The 14,538-nt window shown below is 32.9% G+C and overlaps 1 protein-coding gene and 1 pseudogene across 10 annotated transcripts in view; one reads left to right on the forward strand and one right to left on the reverse strand.

The window, feature by feature from the left end:
• Positions 1 to 14,538, forward strand: part of EPHA5 (EPH receptor A5) — a 352,552-nt gene that overhangs the window by 95,704 nt on the left and 242,310 nt on the right. The gene's annotated exons all lie outside the window — the stretch shown is intronic.
• Positions 1,245 to 2,287, reverse strand: LOC471229 (large ribosomal subunit protein eL6-like; annotated as a pseudogene).

The raw sequence follows: 14,538 nt of genomic DNA on the forward strand, positions 1-14,538 counted from the left end.
TCACCTGCCTTGGCCTCCCAAAATGCTGGTTTTACAGGTGTGAGCCACCACGTGCAGCCTTCTGCAGTTATTTCTAATAGAGTTCTCACTACCTTAGAATGATGGAGGTGAGATTGCTATTAGGCTTATTAATGGCCTTTTAACAAATCTTATTTAAGACTGCATCTTATTGTAAGCTCAATTGCTTCATAGGATAAAAGAAGGTGAAATGGCAACATTTATGTGAGTAAATAAGCCACTCTAATGGTTCCATCTCTTTGCAGAGTGTTAGCAGAAAACATTGAGACCTGAACAGATAGTCTCACTAGGCAGTAAAGTATTCAGGTAAGCTAATATTTCCGTGTTGAGTTACGAAAGTAGTAGGTAGAGAGAACAGAGTATTCCTATACCACAAAGTTGCTAAGGAGTGGGGTTTGGACATCAAGTGAAGAAGGTACATGGAACCACTCAGCTTGTGGGAGCCCACCGATTTGGGTAGCTGACCATTCAAGGTTGTGAGCAGTAGAAATGCTATAAAATGTGGTCTGTCAACTTTCAGTGGGCCAGAATGATTGCCAGGATTCATTTTGGACTTTTCTGTCTGATCTGCTCACTCATTCCAGTTTGTCTATTCTTTCTGTTGATTGCTGTCATCCTAGATTGCTCAGCTGTTTATATTGTTTCCCTAGATTTATTCTTGTTCATACCTAGCAACATTCTTTTCCCAATTTAAAACTTACTTCATTTTTGGCAAGTGCTTATCTAAAGTACACACCTGTACCAGCCTCCTCACTGTATCACTAGAAAGGAAACCTTGTTCAGTAAAATAAGTTATTTCATGTATCATAGGTTCTCTAGCTCTAATCCTTGAACTGACAGTGAGATGCCAGAGAGCCCATTTGAAGTTGCAGGGTTTTATAAGAAAAGTTTATTAGTGATGGAATTTTTACAAAAACAGTATCACTAGAGCAATTCTGCCATAGTATTCAATACTCTGAGAAAATTACTGTGTGTGTGTATATATATATATATAGAGAGAGAGAGAGAGAGAGACATATTTATTCTGGCAATTTATTTAATAATTTTTCCAGTATTGGACATTTAGACTACATTATGTGGAATGACATTTTAATAAATTTTTATTTACACAAATATTTAACTACATTTATAATTATTTTCTTAATGTAGAGCCTCAAGAGTATGAATACATGTATTTGAGTTATTTGAGTATTTATTTATTTATTTATTTATTATTATTATTTTTTTTTTTGTAGTCAGCTATTTAATTAGGTTCTTAAGGCATTTAGAACACCAATTTGTGAGGATAAATTCCATTCGTCAGGGCAAACACAGATCGCAGCTAGCCCTGGAGCTGAGGAATAGCTTTGATTTTTGGTAAAATTTGTGAGTCCACAGCTTTCTGATCAATCTTGCGCTGCTCCGTAATCTCATATTTCCCTTTTTCTGTGTCGAAGATCTCACCTTCCTGGTGTCTGGGCTTCCGCAGCTGCTTCTTCTTGAAGTAAGCATCAGTAAGATGTTTTGGGATTTTTACATTGCTGATATCAATTTTGGTTGAGGTGGCAATGACAAATTTCTGGTGTGTTCTTCGTAGAGGAACTCGATTGAGGACCAGAGGTCCAGTCACAAGTAATAAGCCACTAGCCAGCTGCTTCAGGAAAACCACCCTCTTGCCCCTGTGGCGTCCAGTGAGGATGATCAGAATGGTCCCGAGGGTAATGCTGGCTCGCAGTTTTCTCACGTGCTGACTGAAGGGTTTTTTTTGCCGTGGCTCAACAGCTTTCGAGGCACATCTTCAGTAGGATAATATCTAGGCATTTTGCGAAGTTTAATGCCGCCTGTATTGTCACCACCAACTGTAATACAGGTGCACGCCTGTATTATCAGCTACTCAGGAGACTTAGGCAAGAGAATCACTTGAACCCAGGAGGCGGAGGCTGCAGTAAGCCAAGATCATGCCGTTCTTGTCACCACCAACTGGTTTTGTAACAGTTCCAAGAACCTTCTCTTTCTTTTTCTTTTCAACCTTGGATTTAGCGGCTGAGTACTTCCTCTTGTACATGGCCTTTCTGGAATACATGGCAGATCGGGAATACCTGCCAATTCCTCTGACAAGGACAGGGTTGCGGCTGCAACGGGGCTTCCCCTTCTTGGGCTTTTTAGCTTTGAGGTTACCCTTTTTCACCTTGCCACCAGCATCAGTCTTCTTGGCTTCGGGTTTCTTCTCTTTAGTATCTGGCTTCTCAACTTTTTCACCCGCCATCTTGCAAGATGGGAAAGAGCTTCTTTTTTTTTTTTTTTTTTTTTTTTTTTTGAGACGGAGTCTGGCTCGGTCGCCCAGGCTGGAGTGCAGTGGCGCAATCTCAGCTCATTGCAAGCTCTGCCTCCCGGGTTCACGCCATTCTCCTGTCTCCGCCTCCCGAGTAGCTGGGACCACAGGCGCCCGCCACCACGCCCAGCTAATTTTTTGTATTTTCAGTAGAGACGGGGTTTCACCGTGTTAGCGAGGATGGTCTCTATATCCTGACCTCGTGATCCACCTGCCTCGGCCTCCCAAAGTGCTGGGATTACAGGCGTGAGCCACCGCGCCCGGCCCTGTATTTGAGTATTTTCAAAGCTTTTGAAAACTATTCAAACATAACTTCCAGAATTATCGTGATAACTATTATTTTTATTATTCTTTTTTTTTTTTTCTTTTTGAGACAAAGTCTCACTCTGTTGCCCAGGCTTGAGTGCAATGGCATGATCTTGGCTTACTGCAGCCTCCGCCTCCTGGGTTCAAGTGATTCTCTTGCCTAAGTCTCCTGAGTAGCTGATAATACAGGCGTGCACCACCACTCTTGGCTAATGTTTGTATTTTTAGTAGAGACGGGGTTTCACTATGTTGGCCAGGCTGGTCTCAAACTCCTGACCTCAGGTTATCTGCCTGCCTCGGCCTCCCAAATGACTGGTATTATAGGCGTGAGCCACCGCGCCCAGCTTGTGATAATTATTATTACACAAATAATAAATGAGTAAAGGACATGCTCTCTTGTTTTTTTCTATTTCTAGTTTTCTATACACAGATACTTGTCATATTCCATACATATAACATGAAACTACTGGCAGATAAATAGGTTTACAGTCACAATTGTTATACAAACTTTTCAGCTAGCATATGGCTCATTATGCTATTTAAGGTGACAAAAATTGATGTGTGTCTTTTGCACTAAGTATCTAAATTCTTTCCATTTATTTTGTAGATGACTGGGATGATTTATGCCTATAAGCATTTAGAAGCAGTGGGGGCCTAAGTTTAAATATCAAGCCTTGATTATGTTTCAAGTCCATATACTCATCACTAGCATGCCTGCGTTGGAGAGTAAGTGATATATCAAGGGGATAAAATCACTGAAATAAGTGTGGTGATATTGTCATAAATAATTAAAAGTAGTATATATACTTGAAAACTAATTTCAGAATAATTAAATTATTTTCTTTCTAATAATTTATTTTCCTCAGAGTTCTATAGGAGATAATAATTAAGCTAATGAGAAGATGACTCATTTAATAATTTTATTGCTATATGGAATTCACCAAAATCTTCATTATGCCACGTTATTTCTGAAGATATTTTCAGTTGTAAAACTAGAAAAAGAATAGAGAAAAAAGAATATCTTAACCCCTTCATATTAATATTTGCTTCAATTACAGTATTTTTATTAATTCAAAAATTATTTAAACATAATTAGGAAGGGAGTTGATGTAAAAAGTAAAAATTTTAATAATTATTTTGGAGAGTTACATTTCTAACATGAAATATATAACTGTATATAACAGGTTTTTGGAAGGCATGTTCTAATTTGTTGATTTAACAATATAGACATAATATTTGGAAATGTAATTGGACTTTGGGCCCGAAATACTGAAATGCTATTATGCAACTGTAAGAACAAGAATTTTGACTACATAGAAAGACCAAACCAAAACAGAAGTCTAAATAAAAACCCACAAAAACAAGCCCCTTGTGTCAAAAATACATATTTTTATTGAAAAGTAAAACATACATAAGACCTAAGAATCAACTTAAGTTAAAAAATAAGTTCTTGTGGATGCCACAGTAAAAACTAGAAAAAAAGATGGGAAAAGCTGAATAGAAATGATAATACTGTTTAGGAAGCAAACCTCTTTTCTTTCAATCTTTTGAACTTACTCATTGTTCAGTCCTATTTAAGAATAGTGCTTAAGAAGAAAATGTTAAAGAATTGACAGTTTCATTCATCTTCTCAAGCAGTTTCATGTGTTGATTTTAAAAACAATACTAGTATATCCTTTTTTAAATTTTGTGATACTGCATTAAATCTACTTTAACACTTATTGATTTAGACATTTAGGGAATGTAAATTTTTGATCTTTTTTTTTACTTGTAAACAAGCCATATTGTTATTTTACTAGTAAGTGGGCCATATTGTGCATTTTAATTAATAAGCGTTCCTTTTTAAAATAAATTTAAGATATAGTCTCCCCTACTCACATTTTCCCCATTCCATTACTTCCATAAATCTTCCTATTTCTTTCTGTTTCTTCCTTATCATTTTCTCACATGAATAAATGTTTTGAAAATAACTTTTATATTTTCTGAATTTTGAGAAGTAGTGGAAGAGGGAGGGAAAAAGAAAGGGGAAAGGTAGGAAGAGAAGGGAGGGGGAGGAAGAAGGAGAGAGTGGGCAGCGGAAGGGAGAGAATGAAATCAATGATTGCTATGATCTTTCTTGTTTCTTCTGGTCATATTATGCCCAGTCTTTCCAGAACCCGTGACATTACATCACCACTTGTTTGTTTAATCTCCATTGCTATCTTCCAAATGTACCTCAAACTTAAATTTGTTATTAAAATATGATAAATTAACTATATATTAAGATTTTTATTGGTTTTAAATGGAAAAATTGTTGTATAGTCACAGACTGACAGTAAAAATCATGACAATGGTTAGAAATATACAAAGACAATGAAATTCTGCTTAGAATACTACAACTTTTTTTCAGAGATGGACAATTATAGAATACTTATACATAGCTATACTTCCACCTGAAAGAGTCATCTCTCTACTTTCACTGCTCTTCATCGTATAATCATGACCTTTTTTTATCCTAGAGTAACAAAACTTTGATGGTTGATTAGGGCTATTCTGGAAAAGAAAGCTGACTAAGGTATTAAATCAATTTCAAGGCCGAAAAAGGGTAATTAGAACATTTGCATGAGTATCTGTATGAGGGTAGAGTGGGGGGAGGTGGGAAAAAAAAAAAAAAAACCAAGGCCATCACACTAAAGAGCTTTAACCAACCATAGCAAAAACTAAAACTTTATGAATAGATTCAGAAAGAAGATGCTACCTCTTAACTTGGAATAGTGCCTTGAATTCATTAATGCTTCTCTGAGATTAAAGAAAATAGCTTGATAATATCTGATTTTGAAGCTTTCTGGATTATAATACAGTGTTAATTACCTCAGGCAGTGACCCTGATGTAGTTTGGAATTAAGAGTGAGTGTAGTTAGGAGTATAGTTCTATCATCTTCTTTTTAAGAATGAAGAATATCTTGGGAGTGGGAAGAACTTCTCTGAACTCATACAGTGTTGGAATTACTAAGTTGCCCAGTGATCTAGCTTCTTTTCTCATCTATAAAATATACTTATGGGCCTTCTCACATAGTGAATTACACACACACATGCACACACACATTCATTTAGTAAATATGTTGTTGCTAACTTAGAAATTTAGGACTGTAGATACTTTGTTGCTTAGAGAGGGCATCATCTATAGCAGGGAGATTTCAAACTTTTGTCAAATATTTGATTGAACTCTAGATGACTTTTATTTCCAGAAATGGAGGATGAGGGTATGAAAACCAGGATTGGGAATCATTGTTTTAGGCACTATACCCTTAACTAAGTTCCAGATACTTCATTTTGAGGTGAAATGGCAAAGATTCTGCCCATATTAAATATAAGAACTTTAAAATTTCTCACTTGTATATTTTCACAAAAATGAATAATTAAGGTCATTCATTTTGTTTTTGCTTTCATGTGTGAAACTATATTCTAATTTTTCATGCATGTTTCAAGTAAAAGAGAATAATGTATATCTTTAATAAGCAAAATCATCTTCTTTTAATGTCTTTTAATTTATCTGGTCCAGATTCAAGTTGACTCAGAAATATTTGTATTGTTTAAGGAAATACATTTGAAAACTCAAATAAAACATTATTTTAATTACTTGGGGGTAGGGAAAATATATGTGTTATTCTATTCTTATACTGATATATCTGTTCTATGATCCTCAACTGTGCTAACTAGCTTACAATGGCACATTTTTTCCTCTTAAGTTTAAACATTCTTTTAAAAGAACACTTAGGAAATAATTGTACTAATTAAGATAAAACAAAAATAGCCATTTAAATTGATAAAATGCCATTCACCCTTAGTTAACATTATTTACTGGATTTGGCTTTCTAAATATTTTATTTGGGGTTAAGCAACTTAAAAAGCATTTATTCAAATATAATGAGCCTAACCTAAATTTTTTTGTGTCTTTTAATATTGTGATAGCTCACTATCTATTAATATATCTTTGAAATAGATACTTGAAATATATAATTTTTTGCAATGGCATGTTTGCATACGTAAGTACATTATTCTCTGAAATAAAATAGTGAGCTAAATGTTGCTTTTCAATCATTTAAGCATTTTCTCTGTTATTATGCTTTAAAAATTAAGCTAAATTATATTTAAAAACTCTATGATAAAGGAAAATATTGGTCACACTGAGTTTTAGAATATATACTGATTCTTATTTATTGAAACAATAAACTAAAACTAAAGATCACTAGAGAAATACTTTGAATGCCCTTAAAAATAATAAAGTTGGAAAATTCATTGAAGATAGATTTATTTTGTTTTATTATTTGTAAGAAACTGTTTCTGTAAGTCACTTAATCAGTTATGGTTTGAAAAAGTGTATAACTATTTAAGATATTATTTTTATTGATATGACATATTTACCTTTCAAGACAAGTACTTCCTAAAATAATTTATTCTTTGAAAATGGGATGATAGTAATTTCACAACATTTGCTCGTTTATCCTTTAATGTAAAATAAAACACAATATCAGAGGATGAAGCTTACATATTTAAAAAAGAAGGGATGCGTTGTTGTTAATTATTAATAAAAATTTTTAATATTATATTGCACATTTGTGTATAATTTATATTTAAAATCAAATTATAGTCCAAATATATGATTATTTGATGTTTTATAACAAATTGTGAGTAAATCTAATTTTTTCATATCACAGGACAGAGTTTTTGATTATTTGAAATAGTTAATTCAAATGCAACAATATTTTGAGAGATAGAATTGTGTTAGGTGTCAAAAAAGACCTGCATATTCAATTCTCCTACTTACTATTTAATTCTCCTTCAACAATTATTATTGGAACCACACTTTAAAGGGTGTACTTTACTTCCTCAGTGAGCTATCTACCTCTAATAAAAATTAAAAGTTGTTTGAAAAATATAGTTGTCATTTGAGGTAACAGACACATTTTCTCTAGAGCAGATAAAATGATATGGGTCATGGTTACAAATTTTACCCAAAACAAAAGAGAGAGCCTTTACATGAAGTTAAACATGGTTTTGAGTGAAAATGAAACACTTTTTCAATGTCTGTTATTCATGAATATATCTCCATTTTTTTCTGCACCAACATTTTGAGTATGAAAAGTAGCCAATAATTTATTGCCCCTGAAGAAAAAAAAATTCAAAGAATGGGATTAGTTTATCAGCAGGCAGAATTTTAAACAGGAGGATCAGAATAAAGGATGACTATAAGTCTGAAAATATAGGCCAATGTCAATTAAAAGAGAAGATCAATTATAAAAGACTTTTCCAAACTCCCCACAGTAGAAAGATCCACTGATACATATTTTGAGTTTCACTATTTTGAGTCGAACATACTACTCAAGCACTTTGGTTAATAGGTGCAGTCATATTCTGTATTTAGTGCTCTTTGCAAAATATGCTTTTAGACATATGCACTTAGATATGTGTTGAATTTCCGTATAAATCATTTTAAAGAGTATGGCATTTTTATTCCATTACATTTTCAATAACAGAATGTTTTATACTGACAGTTCGGCTATCACCAACTTGTACTTGAACATTTACTTTTCTTACTTGTCAGAGCCCTTCTCTTAAGCTCTCTCTTTTTCTTAATAGGTAGAATACTCAGAAAGCCAAATTCTGAAGTTATTGATATTAACTTACATACACCAATATGTCACCAGTACATAGTATATGTTTTTGTAATGATGAGGATTGTCGGTTTGACATATTATAAGCATTTCAAGACCAAGTATTAAAACTTAGAATATAAGTGCTCTGATGAAACCTTGTTGAATGACGGAAGAGAGGGGTTTACTAAGAAGTTCATTTTTGGAAGTAAATTATCTACCAAGTTTGCTGACTTATGCATTGTATAGAAAAATAATTTGAAAAACCAACTTTTCAAGACATAAAAAGAAATTTGTCTTATAAAGATCTATGAACTTAAAGATTGTTTTTTGGTTTGCTTTTTGCTTTTACAGCACTCCAGAAATAAATATTTTTAAGTTTCTGTTAATCGCCAGAGTTTGATGAATGCACAAATAAAAGTGTGGAATGTTTGTATATGGGTGTGTGTAGTCAAATGGTGTATAGTTCTTTTATATTAAGTATATAAGACCTATAAGAGGTTGACCATGCATAAATATACATTCCCACTATTTACCCTCAAAAACAAGCCTCCATTATAAAAAAATTTTTAAAATTATCAAAAAATAAAGAAATGTAACAAATGTCAATGTACCAAAACAACCATTATATATTTTAAATGACCTTTAGTGATGTTACAGTTTGGGGGAGAAAAAAAATGTAATAATTAGCATGCTGTCAATTGCATTTTACTTCTGTTAAACATGAGTGGCATAATACAGACAAGCCTTACAACTGACAGGAAGAGGCATTGCTAACCAGCAGATGTTTCTAACCACCTTAGAGCTTAAAGCTCATACGCTCAGTGCCTCTACTGTGAATTAAATTGGAGTAGCACTTTGCTGCCTCTCTAGATTTCCATCAAAAAAATAAAATAAATAAGGAAGAAAAGACAGGAAGAATAAAGAAGATGGGTGGGTGGAATTGAAGAAAGGGCATGAAATTGATTTAGCAAATGGTTCACCATTGGCATTACAGTTTATTTCTTGAAAAAATTGATATGGAAAGGTATTTCAGAAGAATATTAGTTTCATAGAGTGGATTTTTTAAGGAACTTTGTGAGGTGTCAATTTGTGTGATGCAACTGGATATGAAGAATATTAAGTGGTTTCCTACAAAATATCTATACACATCTGCCAGAGAGAATTGTGTGTTTGATACACACTGCAATTTAATCCATTTAGACTGTTATTATATTGTGACATGTACACTGAACATCTTTGTTGCATGAATGGAATTGCTAAACAGAAAGAGGAGACCCCATTGTTTTTCACGTTACACAGTCATGAGAAAATGGGAGCAGAAAGCTCTTAATTACCATATTTCCATGTTGTAGAAGTAGGGCCCCCACAGAGGTCTCTTTGTAATGCCAAGGATAGTGGAATTATGAAAGACAAGTTTGAAAGGATATTTTGAAGGAATTGGAGAATTCAAGGTTATAACCCATGAATTGACTAAATAAAATATCATGGCATTTCTAACATACCAAATTTGAAGAAAAGATCAACAGGGAGGAAAAAAATGAGATAGAAATAGTCTCCAAGTTTATTTCCTATTCAAAGTAGAATAGGAAATAAAAAGTGTTTATTCAAAATTATAAACTTAGAAACAGTTTTAATTTAAATTAATATTTCATTTATATTCTGTAATTTTTTTATTGCATTTTAACTGCCACATATATATTTCCCATAATATGTATTAGCTAGAGTTTGGCATCCTCCTAGCTTTACAGATTATCTTGTTTTTTTTTAATAGTTATTGTTGTCTGCTATTCTTTCTTTTGCCTTGCACATATTCAAATTTTCTAAATTTGCTGAAAACAGAATATTATTTGAAGTATTGTTTATGAAAACAAGGTAATAAGTAGAATCTTATATTTTTATGAATATATTTTATTACCAAAAATACTGAAGTAAAATAAAATAAATTTGAGTACAAGCAAAATAAAAATTACTTTAGGCCTTATTGGAAGTCTCTTATTAAATTTTACTGAAAAACATTTATATGACTTTTCTAATTATATGTTTGTGAGTCCCTTTCTCATGTAAGGGTAGAAGTTTCAAAATGAAATACTTTGTGAAGGCTTAAAAAGAGTTATTGAAATGAAATGGGATTGAATATATAGGGCACCACTGTTAAAGTGCTCTTTTGAAAAGATTGCATAATAATATAAAATTTAGTCTGCTAAAGGTCTATTAACTCTGATCCATTAGCAAATTGGTCACCATTGGCATTGAATCTTATTTCCTGGAAACGTTGGTTATAGAAAGGTGATTTGGGAATAGTCTTAGTCTTTAAAGTGAATTTTTAAGGAACCCTCTGAGGTGTCCTTACATTGCAATTGGATATGAAGAGTGTTAAGTGACTGCTGTGAAATATCTATATACTTCTGCCAGCCCTCTATCTATTTTTAATTAACCGTATAATATTTATTAATAGATTGTATGTAATGAATAAGGGGAAATTATAGACTACTATAATATTTGTTTCTGGATGCAACTGTGTAAAATTAGGTCATAAATTAACAGTGAAAGTATTTTGAAATTTATTTCCATAGAGAACACTTTGTATTAGAAATACAAGTAATGAGAAATAGAAGCCCCTGATAAGTAATGCTGTGTCCTTGCATTATTAATTGTTTCTATAAAAGTATATGTGTACCACCCTAAATACAAATATATTGCTTAATTCTAGTAATACTTCATTTTTTTTCCATTACAACAGATATTTATCTACCCTTGTAACGTTGGGAACTTCACGAAATGTATAAAACATTGCAGAACATAAGCCAGTCTACTGTGAGATTTTTAAATAACTTGGTACATGTAGCTAAGAAGGGTTTAAAGTTTATAGTAATAGGATTGGTATAAATAGGGACCGAGCTCGGTTAACACGCACATATGCTTATAAAATGATACAATAAAAACAAAGTCACAATATATTCATAGCCAGGTCACTAGAAAGCAAAATGTATGGCAGTTAATTCTGGATTCACAAAAACCAAAACCATATGAAAATGAGGAAGAAAAGAAATAAGTAATTTTGACAATCTCCTAATGTAATATTTAAATTTCTAGCAATTAGGACCCCAGTAATTACCTAGACTTTAATAGGAGCTATCATTTAGAAATATTTGTTGATATGGTTGTAGCATTTTAGTCAAAGCATCTTTTGGGTTAAGAACTCCTATGGGTACTTTGATTTAGAAACTAATGTTGGTGTCTATGTGGTATTCCTGGGAGCACCTTCAATTAATATGCAAGAAAAATGATTATCTTGAGTTATTTGTGATACAGAAATACAGGGTGAAATATGTATGCAAAAGTAAAATCAGGCCTCAAAGAAATCATTTTTTGTTTGTTTGTTTAAAACTGTGTGAAGCATAGCAAAGAGTAAGTTGGCTGAACAACAGATGATAATTTTGTTCAACACTTAGCACCAAATTCTTTGATAAAGGATACTTGGCAAAAAATAGTTTGAGAGGAAAATTTCTAGTATTTGTGGAATATGTTATAGTACTTGTTTTGATTTATTAGCCTTTGATATTTTTTAAACAGATGGATGATTTCTGAACACATGCTATTGATGTCATTTAGCTCCCACAACTTTGCATATAAAAATTTCTTTCATTACTCATCAGACTTTTCAATAGGACAGAAAAGTGAAAAATAGCTTTATTTTCCTCCAGTTACAAATTAACAATGTTTTCATGTGCTAATCTCCAAATATTTTCATCAAAAGAGTGCTTGCTTCGAGTTTTTTAATTTTCACACTGATTTAGAACAGGATATGTGGATTTGGTACTTTCTGCTACACATGATTTATGCTGATTCTTCTGTGTCTTCCCATTAGAGTAATATCTGGAGATTTTTGCCAATAAATCTGCCAACTAAGTATTTAATTTTTAAATTTCCAACTCCACTCTACTTCCTAAAATCTAACCATTATGTAATTTCTTGTTACCTGCTCTTTTAGACAAACAATTATACTACTCCATATAATTATGTTAGAATCAGAAGCTACTTGTGTGCTGTGATTGAAGGATGCTGAAATATTTTTGCTTCTCTAAATAATTTCGAATGCTTTATTTCTTGAATCTTTGAGTGAAGGAACTGAAGACTTCTCTTAAAATGTAAACATTATCTAATAAGTGATGAGTTTTGTTTTCATCAGCCATCAACGCCTTAGCAGCACCTGAGAAATAAAATTCAGCAACTTTTGAACAAGGGACAGGTCTGCCAAATGGGGATCTAAAGTAAGTATCAGCCAAATGGCTCCTCAGAACTATGTGTGGCTAAAACAATAGGAATAGTGGGAGGGTGAAAATAGTGAGAAAAAAAAAGAATTTATATCTACTTGATCTACTTGAAAGTATATTTTATCATGATCACAAGGTTTTAACTAAAGCAAAGCTTTTACATATAGTATAATTATTTTATCCTTATTTCATTTATTTATTTATTTAAGAGACTGGGTCTTGCTCTGTCACCCAGTCTGGAGTACAGTGGCGTAATCAAAGCCCATTGCAGCCTTGAACTCCTGGTTTCTAGCAATCCTCTCGCCTCAGTTTACCAATTACCATGTATACAATTACAACTATAGGCATGTACCACCACACCTGGCTGATTCTTTAAAATGTTATATTTAATTAATCAGCATCTTCAGTGTCTTGAAGACTTTTGAGATTTTCTTAAAAACAGAATATTTCAGAAAAGTGAGAAGAAGCTCTATACAATAATCTTGACTTTTGAGAATTGTAACGTAGTAGAAAAAGTCACTAACTTTCAGAATGTCAAGAATGTCTTGGTATGCATCTTCTCTGTGACCCCCTTGCATAATGAACCATATGTCTTCCACATGCATGGATATACAGTTGCAAAAATTCTCTTATGAATTTTTATATGAACTGCTTCTGAAAACAACTTCAACTATCTAAAATTTTTATTTTTCTTATGTTAATTTAAAATTTAGTTTCAAGAAGAGCCAAATGCATCTTTTTTTCCCTAAAACATGAGGCGGTTTAAGCTTACCTAAAGGTCTGCAAATATTTATGGTCATTTTGGAGAACCCTAAACGTCTCCAAAATGTGCAAAAGAAACAATTGAGAAGCATGGCCTTAAAAGTTAAAAATCTAAACTTTGGTTACTTAGTGTCAATAAAGTTTTATACAAAAAATCCCTCAGTAGTAGGGGAAATTTATAACTGATTCATATTAATTTAATTATGGATCTTCAAGTTTACTTGGATTGCGGTTGAGAAATGCAACCCGATTGTGTCTGTAGCATAAATAACATGCCTAGCAAGCCAAATTCTTTCAGAACATGATAGCCAGTGACCTTCAATCTTGACTCAAAATCCAAAATAATCAGAAGAATCAAGAGCTCTGTGATATTCAGTTGAAGGTAGCTGACTTTTTGATAATCAGGGTTATCTAGATTGCAGACACTTATCAGGTTAGTTCCGAATATTTTCAGATTTGGATGATCACTAGAAATGTCTCAGTGTATAATATTAGACCTCAATGAGAGTCTAGACAAATTCTTCTGTATTGAGAGCTGCAAAGAAATTTTTATAGGCACTTATGTTTATATTCGATTTTCTGGTATATCAATCTTACTTAAAAATTATTTCCTAGAATGGTTTCCCCTTCTGCAACCTCTTGTGGTTCATTCCACCCTATGGTTTCCAAGAAATATACCACAGATCAACAATATATGTATTTGGCTTTTAGTATAATGGAGGTGCATGGACTTGGTGATGAGTCCAGGCATTGAAAGATTTAAATCAATACAATGTGTCTTAATTTCTGGGGCTTAATGTTCCTGTTACTCTCACTTTCTGCTTTTACTCAATCCTGCATTTATGTACTTGCAAGAAATTAGGAGTGAACATGTGATCAATGGACCACTGTGAACAGTCTAAATCTAGAAACACAGCTGCCAGCTAAGCTGTTATGCCTCAGCACATTGCACTCAGTCTACTCCCTGCCTATGAATGATGCCCGTGCTTATGAATGATGGATCTGAACAGAGGGACAATGAGAGACTACCCTGGATACCCTATATGCCTATGACTGTGAATAACATCAGTATTTTGTACTTGCTTCTGGCAGATTGCGTAATAAAGTGATTGGCATTCTAGTGATGCTGCTGTCATGAGTATAGACATTTGATAGGTCTTCCCATTCTTAGATAAATAATATCTTACAAAGCTCATTTATTTTTAAGAACAAGGGGACTGAATAGTTTTTT

The sequence above is a fragment of the Pan troglodytes genome, chromosome 3 (assembly GCF_028858775.2).
Source record: "Pan troglodytes isolate AG18354 chromosome 3, NHGRI_mPanTro3-v2.0_pri, whole genome shotgun sequence".
NCBI lineage: Eukaryota > Metazoa > Chordata > Mammalia > Primates > Hominidae > Pan > Pan troglodytes.